Source organism: Peromyscus leucopus, chromosome 23 (genome assembly GCF_004664715.2).
Source record: "Peromyscus leucopus breed LL Stock chromosome 23, UCI_PerLeu_2.1, whole genome shotgun sequence".
In the NCBI taxonomy this organism is placed as follows: domain Eukaryota; kingdom Metazoa; phylum Chordata; class Mammalia; order Rodentia; family Cricetidae; genus Peromyscus; species Peromyscus leucopus.
In genome coordinates, this window is record NC_051082.1 from 30417231 (window position 1) to 30444686 (window position 27456).

The following is a 27456-nucleotide window of genomic DNA, read 5'->3' on the forward strand; positions in this document are numbered from 1 at the left end:
AAAGCCCCCAGGCCACTCCTATGTGTAGCCAAGGCTGATATTCAACGTGTTACAGCCTCCCTTTACCCTCTGCTGGACTTTGCTACCCGCAAGGGCTTTGCTCTTGATCTTCATGCTCACTCCTATCCACTGTGAACAGAAGAGATGATGACAACTGATGACCAGTTCCACCACCTGGCAGAAACAGAAGTTCCATTCTACAGGCACCACAGGCACCCAGCATTCCCACACCAACACTTTGCAGCTGAATCCATGGGCCTCCTGAGGCCTTTATAAAAGAAAAGAGCCAGATCCTTCTGATAATGACATCAAGAACCTTACGCTCCTGGGAACACTAAAAAGTGATTAAAGCCCAAACAAATTAAATTCAGGTTGCCAAGAGGGCAGTGGAAATAGAATTAACTGCAAGTTTCCACACAGAACAAGTTTTTACATGCCTAAGCAGATATCAGTCTACCTCTTATTGCTGCTGATTCAAATTCTGTGAATTTCTCTGGCAAAGAGGAATCGTCTCTACCATGGTATCTTCAACACCCTTCAGTGGAAAAGCCTCCTTGGTATCTAGATTTGAAAAGAGGATAAATGTCAAAGATATGCTATTAAGACCTCAGAGCTTCTATGAAACATGTATTTTCCCCTCCTTTCTGTGTCTAGCTTTAGTTGGTTAATCTTCATTGTCAACTGATCTAAATTCAGAATCACCATGGAAACATACCTGTGTGTGTGTGTGTGTGTGTGTGTGTGTGTGTATGTGTGTGTGTGTGTGTGTGTGTGTGTGTGTGTGTGTGTGTGTGCTGGTAGTGGTGGTTGTGTGTCCAAAAGTTTTAATTGAAGAGCTGAGAAAGCCACCAAGAACATGGGTGTCACTCTCCCAAGGGCTAAAGTCCAGACTTAATAAGGAGAAGAAAACAGTGTCCTTGCTTCTGTCTTCCACATGGCCAGGTGCCTCAGGCTCCTGCTGCCATAGCTGGAGCTGCTGCCCCCTTCATTGTGAAGGACCACACCCTTAAACTGTGAGCTAAGAGAAACTTCCTTCCTTAGTCACTTTGATCAAGTGTCCTGTAACTCATCTTACTCACCTCAATTTCCAGAGGAATTAGAGTCGCCATCTCCAAGTTCCCTGATCTATGAGTCACTCTCATCTCTAATGCTTCCTTCTCTTATCCCTTGCTCATTCTACCTGTAGACCTGCTGTGCCCCTCCCTGATCCCAGATGGAGCACAGCTTTTCACTGAATCTCTGACTTTCAGAGCCTACCTTTCCCTTCACTTTCATACAAGTCCAATCAGACCGCCTCTCTGTACAGGAAACCACCAAAGATCCCCAGTCCTTAACAACAGAGACTCTGCCTTGGCTTCTCCTCACCTATGTTCCCCCTGAGACTACTGGCTGGCCACTTCCACACACTCCCACCCTAAGCTTCAAAGCCCCTTCCATGCTCTGTACATGTCTTCCATAACACACACTGACTCCTGAACCCTCAACTCCTTTGTCATTCCTATGGCTCCTCTGACACACTCTGTTCAACTTGTATTACATGCTTTATCTCTCTGTCTCCTTGAGACTAAAACTTCAGATGAGGGAGGGCTGTGATTTAGTTAACTGTGTGATACCCATGAAGACTAAACACAAGGCCATGCACTTAGCAGATATTTGGATGTCTTAGCACACTGTCAAGAGAGAATCTGAAGGCTCAAGGCTGTTATTGGATAAGTTATGAGACTATAAACTTTGGGAAACTGTCTTCTGGACATGCTGCCTACAAATTACCACAGCAGTTGGGAAATACCCTTCCTACTTTCCCTTGGCCAATCATATATTTGCAAAATTATTCTTGTAACACTAAATTTAAAAAAATGCATAAAATACACCAAATACAATATAATCAAATTGATTGAGCACATACTGACAGTTCAAAAGTAGTAACTAGATGTCTAGTATTTTCATAGGTTTCAAAAAACCACAATGTAATACAAGATGGCCATGATCTAACACAAACTGTTACCTAAACATCCAAAAATATGGGCAAATTATCTAAAGAGTTGCTGGATAAAAGAGGACTAGAGGAATGGTGGGAGGTGTGGTTCAAGAAACATGTTTTTAAGTGGTAAGATAATCTAAATCTCACCTATGAAGGGATTCCCTGAACTTCTGGCAAGATATGTTAGATTGTCAAGGAATATGAAAGCAAATACTTGACTAAAAATGGATGGAAGAACAGAACAGATAACATATGCAAATGGTAAAAACAATTACATGAAAAATGCTTGGCCAGTCAAAACACCTGATGTCACAGACAGAAACTATGAAGGGAGGGAAGGGGAGGGAAGGGGAGAGAACGGGAAGGATGAAGGGGGAGAGGAGTGGAGTAGAAGGGAGCCCCCTGACACCCATCATGATTGATAGAGAATGAAAGGGGAGAGAAGGGGAAGGATGAACGTGTCAATGAGAATGTGGTGTGACTGATCTCACACAATGCAGAGGATGTGAACCATGGCATGCCTATGGAGAATCCTAAAAACAGGGTTAGAACACCTGCCTGGTAGGCTGGATGTTACTCCCAGCACAAAGGAACTTTTAAAATTACTACTTTATCCATTGACCCCACTTTTGTTTTTATACCCAAAAGAAATGAAAGTGAGAAACCAGAAAATATCTGCATGAAAAGGATGTTCACAACAGAATTATCCAGCAGACCAAGGTGGGCCAGTCCAAGTGTTTGTTAAAAGGGTAAATGCATGTGGTAGACACGCATACAGTAGAACACTGTACAGCTTTAGAGGACCACCCTGACATGTTTTCCAACATTTACGAACCTTAAAGATGTTACACCAAGGGAAATGAGTCAACCATAAACTCAAACACACTAGGATTTCGCTCTTATGAGTCAGGCAAATTCCGAAAGTGAATCTGAAATAGAGAGCAGAACAGAAAGCAGAGTGGTGTTGGGGGGACTGCTGCCTGTGGAGATAGAGGGTCTGCCTGGGGGGAAAAAAAATTGGATCTAGGTGCTGGTGAAGCATGCATTACAGTATGATAATATTTATTGCCGTTGATACTTTTGGTAGTTTTTTCTTATTTTACCATAATTTTTAAAAATTAAAAGAAATGTCAATGAACACAACAAAGTTTATCTGTGTCAGTCACTCCAGATTTACTGCTTGGGGCCACAGACCAAACGCTCTGATCTGCTGCTGTTTGGCAGAGGACACCAAGTTTAAGCATGTTAGTTATGGACCCACACACAGCCAAGTCATACATATGCAAGTGCAATTGGAGATGACCACAGACAGTGAGAAGCGATGCATTCCCTGCACAGCTAACCTCATCACACCACAGTGGTGCATGTCTTCCTGTCCAGCATCCTTGAAGACCACTAAGTCTTCAATCTACATTAAAGTAGCTAAAGGGTAACTAAGAAAATGGCTAAGTGTAGTCATTACTAAATTAAGGCGGTATATTATATAACATTTTTCACAACATGAGGTTAGTGGAGGAAAAGCGTTTTACATCCATGAACTTACTTCCTCCCTGCTGTGTTATCTCTTAGAGTCTGTTCTGCAGTCTCTAGGAGGTAAAAACACAGAGGTGACAAAACACTTTATATTTCTACCCACGACATACTTACACAAATTTTACAAGTGAACCCCAAAGAAACAGTCAGTGAGATAGCTCAGTCCCTGTCCCCAAGCCTTAAGGACCTGATCTCCAACCCTGGGACCCTGGGACCCACATGGTGGAGGGAGAGAAAGGATTCCTGAAACTTGTCCTCTGACCTCCACATGAACACTGTGGCTTACATAGAGATCCACATGTAAGTAAGTAAATAAACAAATCCAGCATTCTTCTGCTGTCCTTCAGCACTGACGACCTGTCCACATAGCTTGCAGTATAGGAATGGCTATAGAGATCAGGTGTCACCAATTCTGCCCATAATTCAAAGGGCTCCTCTTCTTGGGTGCCTTGTAAGCCAAAATCCATAGAATTATGGATTTTCAGTTTATAAGTCAATGTCAACATTTATCCTTCCTCCCCTTCATATCAAATGATAGTCAACTTTCCAGATTCACACCTCTTCTCTCTACAACTACAGCCACATCCATGTCAAAGGCTCTCATCAGCTCATATATGTACTACTGCAAACTTGGATGATGGGACAGTTTGTAGGTGGATGGTGGCAGATGCATAACAATATGACTATATTTGGCCTTGCTGAATGGGTTACACTTGCTACCAAAGTGGCTAAAATGGTGAATTTTATACTTTACAATCATCTTTGCAAGAAGGAATGTTTCTTTTTAAATTGAGAGAACCCCAAATACTAGTAAGAAAGGAATAATTCAAGCTTCTATTATTGGAAGTATAAAATGGTATAGCCCTTGCAAAAATCATTAGTACTAGAGTGATGAAAACAATTTTATTCCTGAAGACTCCAAATCTAGATATATGACAGGTGTCAATCAAGAGAATGGAGACACAATGACAGTTTGTTAATAACTAAATATTATACAACACAAAAATCACTGATAAATAGGAGAGAAATCTCAAAAGCATCATGGTGAAAAAAAAATCACAGAAAAGAAAACATACTTATGTTGAAGCTTACCTCAAAACACAAGAGACAAAGACAGACAGAATTTCAGAGAGACAAAAGTGTGACAGTGAGCACTCGCAAACGCTACCTCCAGCAGCAGGAGGAAGGCACCGTGAACATCCCCTTTCTTCTCCAACAGATATGCAGTGACTTCATGGAGCTGACACTTTTGTGTAATCTAGAAAATCAAGAAAGCACTCCTGTAGATTCTGTTTACAGAGTGCAAAGAGTACAGCACACAAAACACACCCAATGCTCATTAATGAACCTGTGTCTGTAGCATGCTGTGCAGTGCAGCATGGAGAGCCTGTCTTATATTGAACCCATCTGGCAGTTCTACTTTCAACAAATTCATTGCTTTGTTTGTTTATTTTCCAAATTTGTTACACATCTGAATGAGGTGCATCCCCTGAAGAAAAGCCAACACACATAAACAAACAATAATGCTATAAACTGGAAAGTGTCAGCTATAATTCTATAGAGAGCATTCAGAACAAAATAAAAAGAGTAGATATTGACTTATGGGGTTTTAGTAAAAATTAATAAACTAAGAATATCTAAATCAGTAAAAATAATTTTAAGTACATTCATAAATAAGAGAGGGAAAGTACAGAAAATGAAATCCAGCAAATACTAGAGAAATACTAAAGTGTCACTGTGATGGGCAGGCTCACAGATCATCCATTTCTTTTTGCACTGCTGTGTTGAAATGTCCTTATAGAGGCAGGGCATGGGATGCACACCTCTGTAACCAAAGCACTCAGGAGGCAGAGGTAGGATCTCTCAGTCCAAGGCCAGCCCGCTCTACATATCAAGTTCCAGGTTAACCAGGGATACACAGTGAGACTGCCTTAAAAAACCAAAAAAAAAAGTTTATAAAACCTCACCAAAAGACACAAAAGGCATTTTAAAAAGGCAAGTATTTATGAATGTGAAGTATCAGTGCCACAGAGCTGTCAATTCTCTCCACACTGGTGCAATTTGCATTTCATAGCCAAAGCTCCAGAAAGTCTCTAAAGAAACTTAGTATTGTGATTCCTAAGTGACTCAGGGCTGGGAAGAGGCAGGGAACTGCTGGAGTATTATCAAGACAGGAAGGGGACATGGCTTTCTCCAAACAATAAGCCTTCCTGTAAAGCTGCATTGACTAATATGTGGTACATATGTAAGGAACAGACATGAACCACACACAGATCTGTGCATGTATAGAGCTTAAAATAACACAGCATGGTGTTAATAATCAGTAAGAGGGGGTGTGCTGGCTAGTTTTATGTCAACTTGACACAAGCTAGAGTCATCTGAAAGGAGAGAACCTCCATTGAGACAATGCCTCCATAAGACTGGGATGTAGGCAAGCTTGTAGGCCATTTTCTTAGTCAGTGATTGATGGGGGAGAGCCCAGTCCACTGTGGGTGGTGCCATCCCTGGGCTGGTGGTCCTGGGTTCTAAAAGAGAGAAGGTTGAGCAAGCCATGGGAAGCAAGCCAGTAAGCAGCATCCCTCCATGGCCTCTGCATCAGCTCCTGCCTCTGGGATCCTGAACTGTTTGAGTTGCTGTCTTGATGTGATAAAGAGTGATGAGGAAGAATAAGCCAAATAAACTCTTCTCTCTCCAAGTTTCTTTGGTCATGGTGTCTCATCACAGCAATAGTAACCCTGACTCAGACAGAGAACCAGCAAAATGTTTCAGTGGCTAAAGTTGCTGCCTGGAAACTCATGACCTGAGTTCAATTCCGATCTGCCATGGTGGAAGGACTCCTGAGAGTTGTCCTCCGGCTTCTACATGTGCACTGTGGCACATTAATGAACACACACACACACACACACACACACACACACACACACACACACACACGTATATATGTGTGTGTATACTCGGGAGGCAGAGGCAGGTGGATCTCTCTGAGTTCAAGGTCAGCCTGGTCTATAAAGTGAGTTCCAGGACAGGCTCCAAAGCTACACACACACAACACACACACACACACACACACACACACACACACACACACATATATATATATATATATATATATATATATATACACACATTTACAATGATAATAAAGATAATTTTTAAGTCAGTGAGGAAATATAAAATGTCATAAGTATGGGCCATTTAGCATTATGTAAGGAAAAAGACATTTTTTCTTGACCCGCCTATAGATGGATTAAAGCTAAAATATAAGATGTTAAATTATAGAAGTTAGAAGAGAATCCTTTTGTGTCATTAAAAGAGGAACACACAAGATTAACCCTGAGAGGAGTGATAAATCAAAACAGAAGCAAAGCCATGTCAAAGATGCATCAGACAGAAGGAAGAAGCACTTTAAATCTAGTCAGCAAAGAAAAGGGGATGAAGAAACCAGACACAACGTCTAGGGTGAAGAAGGGCAAAAGCCAGCAGGAAAACAGAACCAAGGTGAGTACCCACCAGTGATACCATCATACTGTCACAATGAAACATACTAAATATATTGAGTGGAAATGTTTCTTAATTGGTTATGAAATTAGGACTCATCAAGGCTGTGGGGAAATGACACGCATCAAAAATGCTGATGAGAACAGAAACTCTTAGGAATACTGGAAATACCATCACTTAGCTACTGTAGCAGGCATGGCCAACCTGAGGTGCACAGGCCATGTGCATCCCAGAACACCTATGAATGCAGCCCACACACATGTTTAGAAGTCATATGATATCAAAGGATAGATCACACCTGAGGAAAATTCATTTCTAGTGGAAAGTCATACAGGCATATGAACATATACACAAAGATATACACTTGTAGCTCTGATAATAACAGCAAAACACAACAACAAACTTGGAAGCCTCTAAACAGTTCTCAACAAAGAAAAAAATCAAATTGGCAAATTTCCTTTGGTGGAAAATTCTATCATCATTAAGATGGACAAGACAGACTTGAAAACATAAGATCAGCTAATTAAAAACTAGACAGAAGCCAGGCAGTGGTGGCACACACCTTTAATTCCAGCACTCGGGAGGCAGAGGCAGGTGGATCTCTCTGAGTTCAAGGTCAGCCTGGTCTATAAAGTGAGTTCCAGGACAGGCTCCAAAGCTACACAGAGAAACCCTGTCTGGAAAAAACAAAACAACAAAACAAAACAAAAAAGCAGAAAAATGATTAGCAATAAGACATGTACCTTTTGACACCATTAATACAAATTTTAAAGCATGTAAAGCTATCATCCATAAACCATGAGTTGAAGGGCAAACACCCAAGTATTTGGTCTCAGAGGAGAGAGGGGAGAAATGTTGTAGAATACTATTTTAAGTGATGTTACTTTTGTTTATGTTGCATTTGTTTAACTCTGTGAAGTTGTGTTACTTTGCCTGTCTAATATACCTGATGGTCTAATAAAGAGTTGAACGGGCAATATCGAGGCAGGAGAAAGGATAGGTGGAACTGTCAGGCAGAGAGAATAAATAAGAGAAATCTGGGAGGAGAAAAGATCAACCAGCATGAGGAGGAGGACTCCCGGCCAGCCACCCAGCTACGCAGCACACCACGGAGTAAGAGTAAGCTTTACAGGAGTGAGAGAACAAGAAAAGCCGGAGGCAAACAGTAGACAAGCTAAGTAAAGAAAAGCTGGCAAAAATCAAGCCAAACTAAGGCCAGGCATTTATAATTAAGGATAAGACTCCATGTGTGATTTATCTTGGAGCTGGGTGGTAGGCCCCCCAAAAGAGCAACGAGTAAAAAACAACCAACAACATTTTGGTGAACCAATGTGGCACTCGAATTTCCATAGGGCCTGAGAAAGCTTGAAAAAAAAAACACATCTCCTTTAAGAGTTTTGGCCAGTTTATGTTAGCCAGTGAGCCCTTGAGCAGTCAGTATGAAGTTAAGTAGGAACAAACTAAGTATGCCTGGCATAGTGATAGCATCATCATTTTAGAGCTCTAAGGTTGAATGCAGTTCTGAACACAAACCTCTGACTGGGCTCATGAGTTTCAGCCTGTCTTTACTGACCCAAGAAGTGAGCCCAGCCAGCTGCCAAAGCTGCGGGCAGAGGTCCACGCTGCTTAGCAGTTTAAAGTTTGTTCATGTGGTTAAAAAGGCTAAAAGATATGAAATAAAAGAGGTCCAGATGGAAAAACCTCTAAACAGGTTACAGTGTGTTTAACAATATGCATAGGCTTAAGAAAAAGGTGTATTTATAGAAAAAATGAATAGTTAAATAATAAAGTCTTTAAAGAGAGAAATAAAGTAATATAAAAAAGAATAAGCCATCAAGAGGTGGGAAATTCACAAGGAGTCTATATCCTGTATGTTATTGTGTTGATTTTTAACTTTTTAATTGTTGAAAAGCAAAGGACAGCTGCTGATAGACATGGGATTGGGAACAGGACTGCAAAATTGAACCAATCTAGATACTTTAGAAATGCCTTAACTTTAAAAAAGAAGTCAAAAACTGTATTTGTCAAATGGAAATCCAAAATGCTTTGGAGTTTTGTTCCCACAGGAGATAAGAGGTTATGGAATCATTCAGGGTTAATATGGATCAGGTTTGATCAGGCAAAGACCTCCTGAATCTTGACAGGTGATATCGATCAGCAAAGGTTACAGCTGTTCTTCCCAGGACTTGGCCATTATCTCAGATTTTCTCTCTAGGACCCTAAAGATGCTTTGTCCACAGACAGCAGGATGCAGTTTGAAGAAAACTATGTCCACATTCTCAAGAGATTGGGAGGTGTGGATGTTTTCTGCTTTTTTGGTGGGTTATGGATGTTAGCTATCATTTATATGAATATAGAATAATGATACAAATTTAAAGTTATTTTGTTACACTGTATATATGTTTTTAGTCTTATTTAAAGGATTTTTGTATGTTGATAAAAATTTAAGATTATTTTTTACAACATATTGTATGTATGTTTTTATTTTTGCCTGACATATTGTGCCTTTGTAGTTCTTTGGAAATGTAGGGTGAAGTTTTAGTTTTTGAAAGCTATTATTATCAACTACATAGGATAATCAGGAAACATAGTTTAGTGGTTAGTCATTTATAACAACCAAAATTGTAGATATATTAGGTATGCTTTTCAGATCACATAGAGATATATTTCAAATAGACAGATGGTCTTCAAACCTTTCAGAGACCTACAGAATATGGCATTTAAAAAGTTTTGTTAACTTAGGGCTTTTCATGACAATGATTCACATCTGCTCCTGGCTACAGCAATTTACTTCAGAGATGATGGGCATCCAAGAAACTCCTTATGGAGTTTGTTTTCAATGTTGCAAAGTTAGCCACTGGGCAAAGAAACTGCTCTTGCCTTGACTGCTTGACAGTATGCTATATAAACTGGACATGCAGGACCCACAGGAAAGTGACCACTGAACTTTGCCAAAACAAGGAGGGATGGTCCTTTAGGGTTCCTGCTTCACAGAAGAGTCTGCCAGACACTCTGCAGGACACAGAGTAAAGTGACTGATGAATGTTGCCAAAACAAGGTAGGACAGTACAAAATTCCTGCTTCACTGAAAAGTCTGCCAGATATTATCGGCCTGTAGGCTGAAAATGGATTCCCCAATGTTGCAGAGAAACTCTGGGTGATGGCCCAGGAAGTCAGATATCTCTTGTCATTTCTAGAGCTTTTGGAAGTTGTTTGCAATGCCATACTTGTTTACTTAAATAATTTTATATCCTTCTAGGGTCTTTGATGGAATTGAAGACTAGATAGTTATAATTGCAGTTTTCCTTAGATATGATAGTAAGTAATTTAGGTATAAAACTTTGGAGTCACTAAGATGGATGGATGGTGGAGTGCTTTCACTGAATCTGCTAAATGTAAATGGACTGAATATTGTAAATTAATTCTTACTTGATAATTGTTTTTGTTGTATGTAGTTATACTAAAAATAAAACCTTTATTTTTATTTAGACAGAAAGGGGGAAAGGTTGTAGACTATTATTTTAAGGTGTGTTACCTTTATGTTGTGTTTGCTTATCTCTGTGAAGCTGTGTTGCTGTCCCTGTGTAAAACACCTGATGGTCTAATAAAGAGCTAAATGCCCAATAGTGAGGCAGGAAAGATAAATAGGCAGGGCTGGCTGGCAGAGAGGGTAAACAGAAAGAGAAATTTGGAGAGAGAGGAGAAGAGCCAGAGAAGAAAAAGGACTCTAGGGGCCAGCCACACAGCTACACAGACAGCCATGGAGTAAGAGTAAAATTTACAGAAGTAAGAGAAGAGGAAAAACCCAGAGACAAAAGGTAGATGGGCTAATTTAAGTTAAGAAAATCTGGCAAGAAACAAGCCAAGCTAAGGCAGGGCATTTATAATTAAGAATAAGCCTCTGTGTGTGATTTATTTGGGAGCTGGGTGGCAGACCCCCGAAAAGAGAAAAATAACATAGAAAGGTGCTTTATCTGTAATATAAGTAAGGAGAAGTTGGAACTGAAATTTACTTGGTGGGTACATAAGGAGTTGATACTGTGCACATCTCTCAGTTCATGAAATATTTCATAATTCAATATTTTAAAGTATGGAGGCAGCAGAAAGTGGATGCAGAAAGCACAGGTTACTGTTTGTTAGCAGCCAAAGGAAAGAAGACATAATGTTATATCTAAATTTTAAAGGGAAGTATACTAGCCTCATAATGCACACCTGCATGCACAAACACAGTCACTGTCTAGGTCTGTCTCTTTCACTCATTCACTCAGAAGCAGAAGAAAACAAGGAAGAAATCAAGGCAAGAAGTACGCTGAAGCAACTGAACTGTTATTAAGCCTGCTGCACTTCATGGTATACCAGGACTATTTAACCTTCACATTGTCTGCAAACAGGAGCTTGCCAAGTTCCACTTTTCAGGCTTAATTTGCTAGTTAGAATCTACATAAAACCTGAATCATTGCAGGGAGGGCCAAGTGCTGTTTAAAAGCAGTTGACTGTAGCAGTGACAACTCCAACATGGGTGCCAGCACTTACTACTTCCCAGTTTCTGCAAGGAATTGCACACCTGAGTCCCTGCACACACCTGGAAAGGGGAGGCTGCTGGGAAAGTCACATTTGTCTTGTGTGTGTGGCAGGCCTTACCTGAATGGTTTCCTCCAGACAGTAGCACTTGAGGACTTGCAGCGTCTCTATGACTTGGTCTGGACTGAACTGACACAGCAGTTCGATGAACTGCTCTGTAACACAAGGCGGTATCTGCAGCAGTTCCTGATTGACATGAATGCCCTCCCTGAAAGAAAAAGGCAAGAGAGCACATCTACAGTCAAAGGCAAGGGGCACATTGTGCTAAAACTAGACCACCTTTTACGGGATAAAAATATGACTCAAAATGCCTATTGTGTTTGGAGTACTCAGCTGAACTATGCCATATATAACAGCAGAAGCATAGAATAGGTCTTGGTTCATATGGAACAGTTAGCAAAAGTTAAACTTTGTCCTAAAAGAAGTAAGATCCAGTTCAGCTTAAACAATGAGAACTATGAGTTGCTATACTTAACAAATCGCCCTCAGTCTGAGCTACTGACTCTAGTATACTTCCCTTCCAGCTCCAATGACTCCACTATGCTGGCTAGTTTTTTTATAACTCAACACAGGTTATGGTCCTTTGGGAAGTTAGCTGAGACAAGGCCCCATCAGACTGGCCTGTGGAAAGGCCTATGGGGCACTTTCTTGAATAATGATTAATGTGGGTGGGCTCATCCCATGTGGGCAGTGTCATCCTGGCTGGTGGTACAGGATCATTATAAGAAAGCAAGCTGATACTCTGCCAGAACAGCCTGACTCCTACTCATTCTTCATCTCATCCTTAGACACAGGTGACCGTAGCTTCTACCCCTCGTCAAAGACGCTATTCTTTTACAGCAAATGGAGACCATCACAGAGAACCACAACTGGTCACAATGCAGAGACCAAAGATGGCAGGGAATCCAGCCCCATCTACATACATCTACATTACAGCTTCTGCATCAGTGGCTCAAAGAACATTGTGGGAAAGGGCGCAGAAAGAGTATAAAAGCCAAACTACCAGGAAGTGTCTTGTGAAACAGTTCTCCTAGAAACAGTTACATGAAGAGTGAAACAGTGGCACAAAGGACATGTAAATATGGAAGGGGAAATGAATGCAAGGTTCCACCCCACGGCAAAGAATGACAGGCATCTACTGACTGCTGGGAGGAGGAGAATTAGCCTCTCCAGAGATGAGCCCCTCATTGGTTGTCCAATGCAGACTGGTCAGCCCTGAAACCACATACACACAAACAACAAAAATGGACTCAGCAGGTCCCTTTGCATACAAACATATTTATACATTTATGTATGTAAAAAATATAATCAGAGAAAAAGAGGCTATCAACTTGAGAGTGAGGGACCAGCAAGAGAGTGGTTCAAGGGAGAAAAGGGATAGAGAAGTAATGAAATTCTCTTTCAATTAAAAACATTAAGAAATTAAATTTTATAATAATTTTTAATAGCAAGCTGAGAAAGCCATGATGCCAAGTTGTTAAGCAGCAAGCCTCATGGCCATTGCTTCAATTCCTGCCTCTAGGTTCCTGCCTTGAGTTCCTGGTCTGACTTGCCTGAATGATTTAGTACAAGCTTTTAGCTGATTTCTACAGGATGATTTAAGTGCCAATTTGATGATATTCTTTTACTCTTCCTTGCTATATGCTTAACAAACTTACTTGTTGGGAATCATTCTCCATGATAGGACTGGCAATGGAAAGGGCTGGTCTACTCCCTCTCTGCACTCTAAAACTGTATGTGAGCAGGCCAGCCTAGATTGTTCCATGGCTTTGTGAAAAGGTTTCACAACCTCCTTCAGTACTTGCTTTAACAAGTTGGGGTCACTAGGCTAACCAAATCTGTCTGCTTGAAAACTCTTTGTACCCCCTCACCAATCCTTAGATGTGGTGGCAAACCAATGAGTACTTTTTATACTTGGATTGAGAACTCAGCTGTTTCACTCAATGTAAACTTTTACACACAACTGTAAACTTGTTTTTTTTCCGTAGCTTTCTCTCAGATTAACTTGCTTCACAAGTCCTTAAGGCTGAAGTTTTAGCTTTACTTTAGTTTATGTTGTATTTGTTTAACTCTGTGAATCTGTGGTTGTGTCTATTTAAAACACCTGATAGGCTAACAAAGAGCTGGATGGCCAATAGCAAGGCAGGAGAAAGGGCAGGCAGGGTTAGCAGACAGAGAGAATAAAAGGAAGGAGAAATCTGGAAGGCAGAAAAAGTAGCCAAAGGAGGGGGGGACTGCAGGGGCCAGCTACCCAACCAGCCAGCCAAACATCCAGACAAGGAGTAAGAAGGATAGAAAAGGTATAGAGGTATAGAGAAAGATGAAGGCCCCAAGGCCAAAGACAGATGGGATAATTTAAAATTTAAGAAAAACTGGCTAGAAACAAGCCAAGCTAAGGTTAGTCATCTAAAAGTAAGAATGAGACTCCATGTGTGATTTATTTGGGAGCTGAGTGGTGGTCCCCCAAAAGAGCAAAAACAACCAAAAGCATTTTGGCTAGAGTAAAACAAAAACAAACAACAACAATACGCATTCCATGTTAGAAATCCCACAGCTAGTCCTGGGCCATCAAAGCAGGTGAGCATGTCAGTCTTCCTAAAAAAAGGCCTTCTCAGCCTCTTTTCTTCATTCATGTTGTCACACTTGCTGATTTGGATTCAATTAGACTCACAAGTGTTTAACTGGCTATCTTCCCTATTTCCTTCTTAGAATAGCTTTTTCTATTACGACGCTAAGATGGTTACCATTCTATCAATCATTCCTTAAATAGTCTCTAAAACAGAATCAAATCAAAGCATCTGTGCTGCTTTATAGCCTTGCCCTACACAAAGGTGAGTTGTGCTCAAGACAGCAGTGTGGAAGGAGGAGGACACAGACACACAAAGGGAGGGATGCATATGGTGGTGTACCCTCTGAACTGCCCAGTACTGCTCAGAGGTAAAGAGACAGCAGGAACAGGAGGAAGAAAGCCTGTGAAGCTGGACAGATGGGCCAAGTCTGCTCAACAAAAGCTGGATTTTGCTGTGGATAATGGGAACAAAAAGAAGTATAAGAAAGGAGGGTGACAAGTGCATGCTTTGCTCACTGAGGTGGAAACAGGTGTGATGAGGGAATGAGGGTGTGTACATAAGCATCTCATACTTAAGGGACATGGGAGAGTGTAGTTTGTAGATTTCAACTGCTTATTTTGATATGGTCTCTTACCAGGTTGCCCAGGCTGGTCTCAAATTTGTGGGCTCAAGTGAGCCTCTGGCCCTGGCCCCTAAAGTAGCCCACACTACACATAGATACCATCATGGCTGGTTTTGTAGATTCTAAGGACTGTCTGATTCTGTGCAGTATAATTAAGAAGATGGAATGGCAGTGAGTCAGAAAGTGAAACTAGATCATCTCTGAAGATCTGACGAAGCCCACGATAACTGCCTGCACATCAGCCTGGGCCTTCCAGTAGAAAGGGGGTTCTTCGATGGCAGGGCTTTGTTGTCCTCTCCAGCTGATATCCCATGCTAATTATCAAGCTCAGCAGACTTCAGCTAAAATTACTAAATGATTTAATGAGTTGATAAAGCCATTTGCTAAGAAATAAAGTGAGGGAAAGGTCTGAGCTAGAAAAATAGTAACCACAGCAATATCCCTGTAAATACTGAATGAAGAAATAAAAGTGTGTAGGTTACACATATGGTGGGGAGAATGAGGAGAGAGAGGCAAGGAGATGATACTACAATTTAAAATGTTGAATATGGACTTCGGGCAATATTCTAGCCAAGGGGAGACAAGGCTGACAAGGCTGACCACGCTGACAAACATATTTCCCACTGGGAACTCATTCAAGAGGGTTGTATTTTTATATGGAAAAGTTCAAGAGCATCTATCATGTTCTAATCTTTAATTTTGAGATGCCCCCATTTCAACATTGAGACTTGGTATCTTAATATGTCCTTCAAAGATGTCCACAGAAATACTGACAGATTTAGTGACAACCCAAAACCATATCCATAAATCTATATTTTGCTTCTTGGCAAAGTTACTAATGTTCAGTTTTTGCTTTATCTTGTTTGAAGACTTAAAAATACAGCATGCCATTTGATGTGTGAGTTTTCCCTCAAGAAAAGCCCTATTATATACTTCAGAGCCCTCCAAGATATTGTTAACAAAAGCCAAATCAACATTCAAAGGAAAATCACACTGTGGAAGAGCTTTGAATTTAAACTCACTTGCACATTCTCTAGATTCTACATAGCTCATGTTCTCACAAAGGCCACCAGTGTCCTTTTGTGGCATCCATCAAGTGTGCCCTCTGTACACATGCCAGTCTGCCAGGATCCTGCAGGGACTGGTGGTCAGCAGGCCCTGAGGAGCAGTTGGCAGAGGAGAGAAATGGAAGAGAATGCAGATCCTGTCTCTCCCAAGTGGATGCCTCTATGCAGAAAAGTACCTGTTTGTGGAGGGCTAATCCCTCGAACTATTGAATCTTTCTAGGAACAGACACCATGTGACACTAGTATCTCTGTGGGTCATTTAAGTCTAGACAAAGTTATTATATAATAAAGATAACTTAAAGGATTTGAGTAAAGAAAAAAAGACCTAAAAATTCAGCTAGATAATGAATTCTTTTAAAAATACTGTATGCAGCTGGGTGTGGTGGTGCACACTTTTAATCCCAGCATTCCAGAGGCAGAGGCAGGAGGATCTCTGTGAGTTTGAGGCCAGCCTATTCTACAGAGTGAATTTCAAGACAGACAGCCAGGGCTACACAGAAAAACTCTGTCTTGAAAAACCAAAAAAAGTGCTGTTTATAGAATACACGAATTAAAAACAGCTCAAAATAGTGTTAAGTCAAATATGCATAAGATATATATATGGATCCAATTAACTTGGGACAAAGGCTATTCTATTGTGATATATACAAAAAAGCAAGCAACCCTCATCTCTCAAAATGTTTTATTTTCCCTGCCCTCCAGAATTCTTGTATAGATAGGTGTTTGCATGGAGAAATGGGAGGCCTGGAAGTTTTTTAATTGTTTTCTTAAAAACAGAAAAGGAAGAAACAAAGGCAAAAACATTGTAGACTTGGCTTCCAGAGAGCTGAAGGGAGGGGCTGATCTGCCTATCTGTGAAGCACTTTTGTTCCTGGCATTTCTGCATTTCCCTAGTTTTGTACTTCAGATTTCCTAGTGCCAACAGATTCTAGTAAATCTGTAGGTTAGTCAGCAGGCACCATGGTGGGCCTCTGAGAACACCCGCCAAAGGCAGATCCTCTGAAGTGCTGATACCCACCATGGCTAGTGCACCCTTTCCTGAGGTCTACTAAGGAGGAAACAATTCCTTCAGGCCCATCCCAAGTCCTCATTAGCTGAACTCCTCAGAGGAAGAGACGTTGCAGTCGTCAACAGACTAGACAGATGCTTGTCACACACTGTTGTCCCACTTGGCTCTATAATAAACTACCATCCACTCTAAAGACCAAAATGTGACTGAGATCATTATACATTCTTGAACCCCACTGAATTCCCCAATAACTTAGTATCTCCCTAAAAACTGTCTGCATTTCTCATTCTCTCCTTTCTTACTTTGAACGGTGTATGTATTTTTCTATATGGCATTTAGCATGTGATTAACCACACTACTGTCACTGGCCTCCATGGTGTGATGTCCTTTTTTCCATGTCCTTTCTCTGAATTAAATTTCCAGTTTATCCCAGAGAACCTGCAAACAGCAGAGGGGAACTGCCTCCAAACCTACACGAATGAAACCAGGCCAGACTGTTGGCTTCTCACATTTGAGGTCGAGAGGCACTTGGAAAAATATCCAGAAAACCCTATCAGTCTTCTGAAGACTGCTAGCACACACTGACTCACAGTGAGAAATCAAGCTGGTACTGACCTGGAAGCTTCCCTGCTGGCTAGTTTTCACAGTACCACAAGGTGCTATGCAGACCACTGGGAAGAGAAGGCATAAATGGTCTTACCCAAAACTGAATTTTTGGAGCTACAATAATGACTGACCATCATGGTAAAATAATGCTTATAGGTACAGTAGTGGTTACAGGGTAATCATCTGCTTTTAGAGTGGATTTAATCCGTATTGCACCAAAGGGAGCTCATGACTGGCCAGCTGCCTGTAGCTGACTTCATAGGCCCTACAGGAGAAACTATTGTGCTAATGGACATAGCATCAAACTGCCTTCTAAATACTTGTTTGTGGCCATAGACGAGGGCAGCTCTTGACCCTTAGCAGAGGAGCTTTTTTGGTTTGGATGGTGGTGAATACAGAGGCTCACAACTGATCAAACAGCAGAGAATGAATGGCTGCCAAATACACCATACCCAACAGCTCAGGAAAACTCTCAGAGAAGAGAATAAGGATCGCAAAGCCAGAGAGGTCAGGGAAAGACGGAGGCAAAGACTGTCTTCCAGACATGATAGGACTGCTGCACTCAGGATCTCAGGGCAGCTCTGACTGACTGAGTGAAATTTGCACATGATCTAGCCAATCAACATTTCAACATGGATGGGGACAAGCTTATGAGACCCCACTCCCAGAGGAGGAGCTGATGGCTGATGGTGGAAGGAGAATCAGTTCTCTCCAAAGGTATGGAACCTGATGTGTTTTCCATGTTCCAGTGGATGGCTGGCCTGGCATCCATGCACATGGAGGCAGTATTAATTGGGACTCAGCATTTACAAAAGAAAAATGAAAAAGAAAAACAGGAGGGAATGTGAGGTAGGAAGGGGTACATGGTAGAGAATGTCTGGAAGGATTTAGACAGAATAGATATGACAAAAACACATTGTATGCATATATGAAATCATTAAAGAATATTTTTAAAAGAATGTATTGCTCACAAGGAAGTTCATAACAAGAGAGATCTCAAATAACTTAATGATGCACATTAAGGCGCTATGAAATGTAAGTGTGGATAAAAGGACAAAGAATCAATGAAACAGAGTTGGTCGTTGTTTTTTTACCCCCTTTTTTGAGACAGGGTTTCTCTGTGTAGCTTTGTGTCTTTCCTGGAACTCGCTTTATAGACCAGGTTGGGCTTAAATTCACAGAGAGCCACCTGCCTCTGCCTCCCGAGTGCTGGAATCAAAGGCATGAGCCACCACTGCCCAAATGTTGTTTTTTTTTTAAAGACATGTTGGAGCCCACAGAGGTTTCCTAGTGGATGTAACCAGCAGGACTGCATAAGAGGATGATTGGGCCATGGGCTTGGGTACCAGGTGTTTGGAAGGGTCTACTTTTGGCTATATCTAGCAAAAGGGAGGTCTTTTTGCCTTGACCCTTGGCATTGTTATAAAAAGCCCTTTTGAATAAAGTTCTGGGCTGGTGGGCTTTGACTCAGCCCTCCAGAGTCTATCCTATGTTTTCTGTCTTTCCTCTCATCATCCAGATATCTCTTTCTATCTGATATTTCCCACTTCTCCCTGCTCAAGAGTACCCTGATGGTAAAAGTGGGGCCTGACTAAAGTGGGGTCTGGCACAAAGACAGACAAAAATCAACAAACTTTTAGTCAAGCTAACCAAAAGAGAAAAGATTAATAATATACCTTCCACCTTTTGGATGTGATAGAACTAATGTTATAAAAATTACTATATTGGAAAAAGCACGGCAGATTGAATGTAATTCCATCAAAATTCCACTGACCTCTGGAACCAAAAGAAACCCTAAAATTCATATGGAAACACAAAAGACTGTGGATACCCAAAGCAATCCTAAGCAGAAGGAGCACTGTTAAGATCCTACAGTATTCGACTTCTAACTATGATGCAGAACTATAGTGTCACACACAGGCACTGGCAGGAAAACAGACATGTGGACCAACAGAACACACGAGGGGTCCAGAAACAAACCTGCACAGGTATGCACACTTCATTTTTGACAAAGGTGTCAAGAAACATACACTGGAGAAAAGCCTTCCCATTTACCAAATGGTGCTGGCAAAAATGAATCTCCCCTGCAGAAAACCGAAACTGATCCTTATCTCTCACCCTAATAAAACCAGTTCAAAGCGTATCAAAGAACTTCATTTTAAACCCAAAACAATGGCACCGAAGCAAGAAAATATAGAGAAAACATCTTGATACACAGCACAGCCAAGAATTTTCCACATGACATCAAAAAGCAAAAGAAACCATCAGTGGAGTGAAAAAGCAGCCTAGAGACAGGAGAAAACCTTTCCCAGCTATATATCAGACAGGATTAGTACTTGGAATGTATACTTTTAAAACTGCAAAAAATAAAAAAAGCAAACTGCCAATCAGTAAGTGGGCCAATGAACTAAATGGTTCTCAAAAGAACTATAAATAGGTAACAAGCATTCTAAAAAGTCTTCAACATTCTTAACCACTGGAGAAATGCAGATTAAAACTACTTTGAGATCCCACCTTATACAAGTAAGAAAGGCTATAATCAAGAAGACAAACTCTGGAGAGAAAAGAACTATGAGGGTGCTCTCACCATGTTCAGTATCACACTGTATTAGCACTGTAGCAAATACATCATGGTGCTGCTGTAAACAGAAAAAATGCACAGAATGGGGGAGGGTCTACATATAAGCCTACACAGCCACAGCCCCTAATCTTTGATAAATGCATCAAAAATACACATTGCAGCAAAGACACCTATCAACAAATGATGCTGGAAATCTGGATGTAGAAGAATGAAACTAGATCCTTTTCATTCACCTTGTATAAAAACCAACTCCAAAGGACCTTAGTGCCAAAGCTGACTAAGGGCGGCAATGGAAAGAGGAGGAAAAAACACTTGAGATGTCAGTGTAAGCTAGCCCTTTCTGAATTGGACTCCAGTCACTTGGAAACAGCACCAAAACAGATAAACAGACTTCCTGAAATTAAAAAACCTTTTGCACAGCAAAACAAACAGCAAATTGAGTAAGGAGACAGCCTATAGAAAGGGAGATCTCTGCTAGCTATACATCTGACAGATGAACCATATGTAGAATGTACAAAGATTTCAAAATGAAAAACAAATAGCCAATAAATATATGGAAACAGAAATGTAAATAGAAGTTAAATTGAGCTTCTGCTTTGTCCTGGCTAGAAGGGCAATCATTGGGACGGCAAGAAACAGCCAATGCTGATAAGGATGAGGATATAAGAGAAGCCTTACACAGTACTAGGGGAGTAGAAACTAATCCTGCCACATAAGCACTAAAAATACCCTTAATGTGTGCTGGAAAGTTTTATGTCACCCTGATACAAACTAAAATCATCTGAGAGGAAAGAGCCTCAACTGAGAAAATGCCTCCATAAGGTCAGGCTATAGGCAAGCCTGTACGGCATTTTCTTAATTAGGTGATGGGGGGGGGGAAGCTCAATGTGAGTAGTATTATCCTTGTGCAGGTGGTTCTGGGTTCTTTAAGAAAGTAGGCTGTGCAGGCCAGTAAGCATCACTGCTCCATGGCCTCTGCATCAGCTCCTGCCTCCAGGTTCCTGCCCTGCTTGAGTTCCTGTCCTGACTTCCTTCAGTGATGAACAGCAATATGGAAGTGTAAGCCAAATATACCCATTTCTCTCCAACTTGCTTTTTGGCATCAGAGCAGTAGAACTCTATCTCAGACACCATGTGACCCAGCTCCAAGTCAACACATTAGAGACACTTCACACTAATGTTTATTGTAGCGTATTCACAACAGCTCTGTGACAGAACCAATCCAGGTGTCAATCCACAGAGGAATGGACAAGGAAGCTGGTTTATATACACACTACTATTTTTTTAGCACAAAGAACAAGTCACATCACGTCATTTTCAGGAAAATGGATGCAACTGGAGAGCATCATATTAAGCAAATGAAGTCTCAAAGACAAATATTGCATGTTTTTCTCTTATTCCTGGGTGCTGGATTAAGACAGCTGCATAAATCATGTATGTAGGGGTGAGAAGAGTGTAGCAGCAAAACTGTCCCAGGACCAGAGGATAATGAGAGGGGAGGAAGAGAGTCATGGGGCACAATACTTTTTGTACTCCAGTACATGATGCAGTCCAGCACACAACAACTAAAGGCAGCTGTTCAGAGGAACCTGTCATAATGCTCAACTCCCAGCACATTCCACCCAGTCACAATCTAACTTCAGGATTTTACATGTTGACCTGATTTACTCACATATCTATTGCTAATTCCAAACTCCTGAGGTTTGTCTCATTGTGGTTTGATTATTTTTTAAGCAGTAACTGAAAATTACATTTGAACTGCCCTTCCTACACTACCAGGAAGTTAATATAAACTAAACATATCAAGTGAGAGTAAATAAATTGACGGATGGGCTGGGAACTAGATGTTTACCCCCATATACACCACAGAATAAGGACTAGGCGAAAATCTAGGATAGAAAGGATCTTTCCCGAATGGACAGTCTACATGTAGGGCTTCACTATTTATTTCCACCAGTGAAAACTCATCATATATGCTTACATTCAAATGGCAAGGAAAGTACTATCTCACATCTGCTTTCAGATTTCTGTGTTATAATCACTCCTTCTTATATTAAAAATAAAGACCTCATTTACTGTTTGAATGCCAAGGGTCAGTGTCTTAACTCCAGTTTCTTTCTTTCCAACTTTCCATGTGTGTATTATGAAAGTCAAAGTTTATTAACATACCTTGGGTCAAGAAGACTCCTCAAAAATTTGAAAACCTGGTTCTGAATAGAAAATTAAAAAGTACAATTAAATACTGAATTTCCAAAACTGTGAGACGCTTTAGACAGCCCCTTCAATGTGCAGACACTGCTGCCATGGAGCCTTGTGCCTACCTCAGTGTTACAGGCTCTCACAGGCTCCAGTCACTGTCACTTGAGTGTAGAAGCACACACACTCCACTACCTCAAATGAAGACCCTTCACAAGCAAGTTTGTCCCAACACAAGGGACTCAAGTGGCCAGTGCTCAGACCTTGCTTTTGACAGTGGACGTGGGCTGTAGAGATAGTCTCAACCTGGCTCGCCTGCCCTCTGCCTCTCACAGGGCCTGCTGCGAGACAATTAATGGTGGGGAGACTTGGGGGAATATTTAAGGTCCAAATTAACAATGACTTCCAAAACCCACTCATCATCTCTGTAACAAATCAACCACAACTTCAAAGAGTTAGCCATTAGTACACCAGAAAATCTGGGTTCTATTTCTAATATTCATTAGCTATCTATGTGACTCAGTGTTCATTTTCCTTATGTGAAAACAAAATGAAACTATTCTGTGGCTACTATCATCACCTCCAAACCCCAGCTGTACATCCCCTGCCTTTGTCGTAGAGTAGAGATAATTAAATGAGATTAAACTTCTTATACCACATAAATATAGTTTCACAGTTCTGAAGCCTAAGCAAAAATAAGTTTTTAATTTTTTTCTGTGTATTCAAATTTCTTCTGTAACATGCATCCAAAGTGAAAAGAATATAATTTTAAATATGATAGAATCTATGTCTAGCATGCACAAGACCTAAGGTTTGATCTCGCACTGGAAAGACACACACACACACACACACACACACACACACACATTTATTCATGTGTATATGTAAGGATAGAAATATACACTAGTTTTTAAAAATACTGACTCATATATAGTCACTAGTCTCCATCAGTCTTCATATCCTGTCTTCTCTATAATGTTTTATTTTATTTTACATGACTTCTTTCTGGTTATAACTTAATATTCTGGCTAATTTTTCACTTCTAGAGTCCTAGGGACTATTCTTCAGAAGCAAATTGCATTAAAAGTAAAGGAACTACATAATGTCTGTGTGGGGTTTATATGATCCTTAGAACTTGGCAGTAAAATACAGTTTTTTTTAAAAAAAGAACTGCGTAGGACTCAGCAAACAAACCACAATCAAACAGTTGCCTTTTTCTTTTACCCAGCTTTTATTTATTTGACTGCTGAATGATATTCACTCAACAGTCCTCTCTGTGTCTTCCTATGGGTGGGGATTGGGTGGGATCTTGTCATTGTTAATTTTACATTTTTAAAGACAGTCCAAAAGCACCAGAACAAGCAAGACTTAGCAGATGTGCTTTTTAAGGAGGAGAGAAGCTCTGGGCTTGAGTGGCGTGAACAGAAGATTTGCCGCCCCCACAGCCTGGCCATGTGCCCTTCCCTGGGCTCCAGTATCATTCCAGCTCAGTTATTACCACCACAGCCCAGCCATGGGTCCTTCCCTGGGCTCCAGCATCATTCCAGTCCAGTTATTATGGCCACAGTCTGGCCATGGGTCCTTCCCTGGGCTCCAGCACCATTCCAGCCCAGTTATTACCACCACACCCTGGCTGTGAGTCCTTTCATTGACTCCAGCATCACTGTAGCCCAACTATTCTGTAACTGCCATTTGGTTCATCTTCGTCCTTGTGAGCAGAAATCACACCCATGTTTCCCTCATTCCCACAACTTTTGTATGTCCTCCTCTGTATTTGAAGTTTCTGGCCACAGCATCAGCACTGATTGAATTAATGGGTAGATCTCTGAGCTAGGTAGTAGACCTATTATGGGGTAACCTTGGAACAATTGAAAATTTTCCCACTATATTGAGCTCCTTTCTAAGTGCACAAATGCATCTGGAATCCATATCTTTCACTGCCACTGACTTTGTCCTAGTTACCACCTTTCTGCCTGGCCCACTGTCTTTCAGGTGCTAATTGCTCCATGTGTGCTCTTGCCACAGTTAATTTTCTATAAAGTAGATCTAATGATACCAGCCTTTGCTTAGACCACTGGTAGTCCTCCAACACAAGAGAAATACAAATTTCTTAAAATTACAATCAGCGCAGGCCCCATTATATTTTCTGGGCTCTATCATCATAATTCACTCCTTCTAAAACACTGCTTCTCACTGCACTGAAGCTGCTTCCCCCACCACGCCTTCTACCTCATGTTTCCTACAGACTAGTCCAGCCTCTGAACACAAGAGCTGCATTGTGCCTTTCCATCTTTCCACACCAGAGCCCTTCTTATCAAGAAAGCCTTTCCCAATTCTGTAAATCAGAATCCTGTCCTCGTTATGGCAGCTCTGGGAGCTGTTTCCTCACCCCTCCCCATCCTTTCTTTCATTCCATGGTCCCTTGGGTGTATTTGTAGCACAGCTCCACAGCATTACACTACAGTCACATGAGTGCATCTATGCTCCTGGAAGTCTACCACTGAGTGCTCCAGAGTGGGGCTGAAATGAATGAATCCCACCTTTGTCTCCCATCACTCCCAGCTTGCTCAAGCTTTCATTTTGCCTTTCTGCAGTTATTCCGGACCACTGCTGCTGCATTGGAGGACTGTGGGTGGTACTTCATGCCCCACCATGCTGTCCTACTGCCTAGCTCTCTCTTTATCATCATGGTAATAAGCTAACTCAATACTGGCACTGTGTTAGTAAACACTGAACAAGAGCAGGTTCTCATGCAACACAGAGCTCCTCAGCATTCTCCATGGATGCAGCCACATCTAGAGAAGCTACTCCTTGAGAAACTCACTACTGGTTCAGCTTGAAGATGGCAAAGTGCATAAGTAAAATGAACCATCAATATAATAGGGTTGTGGGTCCTATGGCTGAAGAAAATGGGAGGATCTTCTACTGGTTATGATTTCTAGACTAGTGTAGGTTAGAGCTTCAAAGATGCTTCTTTAATATCAGTATTTGTTATCAAAAAATGCACTCCTTTATTTCAATACCGAAAGATTAATACACAGCTACTCCCACACCCACAATGCATACACAGCACACAAAACACACATATTACACACCACACACATGCCACACATAGCACATCATAAAATTACTATTAACTGGCAACTATGAATCTAGGCAATAACTATAATCAGAAGCCCTCAGACAAAGATGCCCTTTTCCATCATATGCTCACAGTCCTTACCTAAAGCTGTCCAATGACTATTTCAATCTGTCCAGAAAAGTGAGTAGCAACCAGCTCAGCAGCTTTACAGGGCTTCAGGGACACAAGTTCCTGCAGTCAACAGAAAAGGGTTTTTTTCTAATGGTAAATTTAGTGAGCTACTGGTATACACAAGGCTCAATACTGTCATGACCTTCCACAGTGTACTACAAGAGACACTGCTTTGTGCCTTAATTTAGGGGTCACCTTACCAATTAGCAAAGTTAGAATGATCCCATACTGTAAATCAGAATTTGGGTTAATTTTTAACAGTTCATTTGTAAACAGTGGATGCTTTAGGAAATTCTGGATTCTGGCCATGGGAGCTGGGATGGGCAGAAGAGTACAGTCTCCCCAAGCTCCCTATAGACTCTCATGCCTTCTTTAGTTATAATCCTAGCTTCACCTTTAGTGCAGGGTGAGTTTATAAACCAGGAGTATCTGTGGAAACCAACATGAGTTGTGGCAAGACTAATATATTAACCCTTGTCAATTACCCATTTTCTAGGATCCACACCTGTCAAATTTAAGAATTCCATATGTTATCTCCTTGAACTCCCTTGACCCTTTTGGCTACACTTTCGCTTTGAAACTCTCTTTTCTGGGATTCGCTCATCACTCTGCTTGAACTGCTTAGTTTTTGTTGTCAATTTAACACAAACTGGAGACCCCTGGGAAGAGGAAATCTCAACTAAAGAACTGCCTAGATCAGACTGATCTGTGGGCTTGTCTGTGGGGCATTTTCTTGATTGATGACTGGAGAATCCAGTCCATTGTTGGTGGTATGGTCCCTAGACAGGTGGGTCTGGGCTGTCTAAGAAAGCTGTTTGAAGGGCTGAAGAGATGGCTCAACAGTTAAGAGCACTGGCTGCTCTTCCAAAGGACCAGGTTTTAATTCCAAGCACCCACAGGACAGGCAACTCACAGTAAGTCCAACCCCAAAGGATGTGACACTGTGTTTTGGCCTCCTCAGGCACTGAACGCACACAGAAAATAAGTAGAAATAAAATCCAAAAAAGAAGGGAAAAAAGGAAGGAAGGCAGCGAGCAAGCTCAGCATGAACCAGAGCCAGCCAGCCAGTAAGCAGCACTCCTCCATGGTCTCTGATTAGTTCTTGCCTTATACTCCTACCCTGCCTTCCCTCAGTCATGGACTATGATCTGGACGTGTGAGATGAAATGAGCCCTTTCCTCTCCAAGTTGCTTTGGTTGTGATGTTTATCACAGGAGCAGAAAGCAATCAGAACACTGCTTTTCAATTTGTGCCTTTCTCTGTGGGAACACTTTGGCCCAACATAGCCATACTACATAGATAAATGCAAAGGCCATGTGTAGAACAGCATGGTATACTAATTCCACAATAATGGATTCCACTGAGAGTGAAGAAGACAAAACAACAAAGATCTCAAAAGAATGATCATAAGAATGTTCAATGAAATCAAAGAACACAAAGTCTTGAGTGAATTAAAAAGCAATACAAGGGCTGGAAAGATGGCTCGAAGGTTGAGAGCACTGACTGCTCTTCCAGAGGACAAGGGTTCAATTCCCAGCAACCACATGGAAGCTCACAACTGTCTGTAACTCCAAGGTCTGACACTCTTACACAGACACTCATGTAGGCAAACGCCAACACACATAAAATAAATAAAATTAAAAAGCATTACAAGTTAAAGTCTAAATGAAACAAGGAAGATGGCAATGGATAGGAATGAGTAATTCACCAGTGGTAAGGAATACTGAAAAAGATCTAATCAGAATTTTAGAAATGAAGAGCTCAACAAATCAAGACTCAGTAGAGCACCTCACAAACAGATCAAGTAGCAGACAATCTCAGGGCCTGAGAAAGGGGTGGTGGGGGGTGACTTCAAACATTCAGACAGGAATGAAAATAAAACAACAAAGTAGGAATAGAACATGGAAGATCTCCAGGACACATTACAAGAACAAAGTTATACATCATACACACAAAAGA

General features: G+C 41.2%; 1 pseudogene; it reads right to left on the reverse strand.

The window, feature by feature from the left end:
* Nucleotides 1-460: 460 nt before the first annotated feature.
* LOC114687901 overlaps nucleotides 461-27456 on the reverse strand; it is a 66087-nt pseudogene continuing 39091 nt past the window's right edge.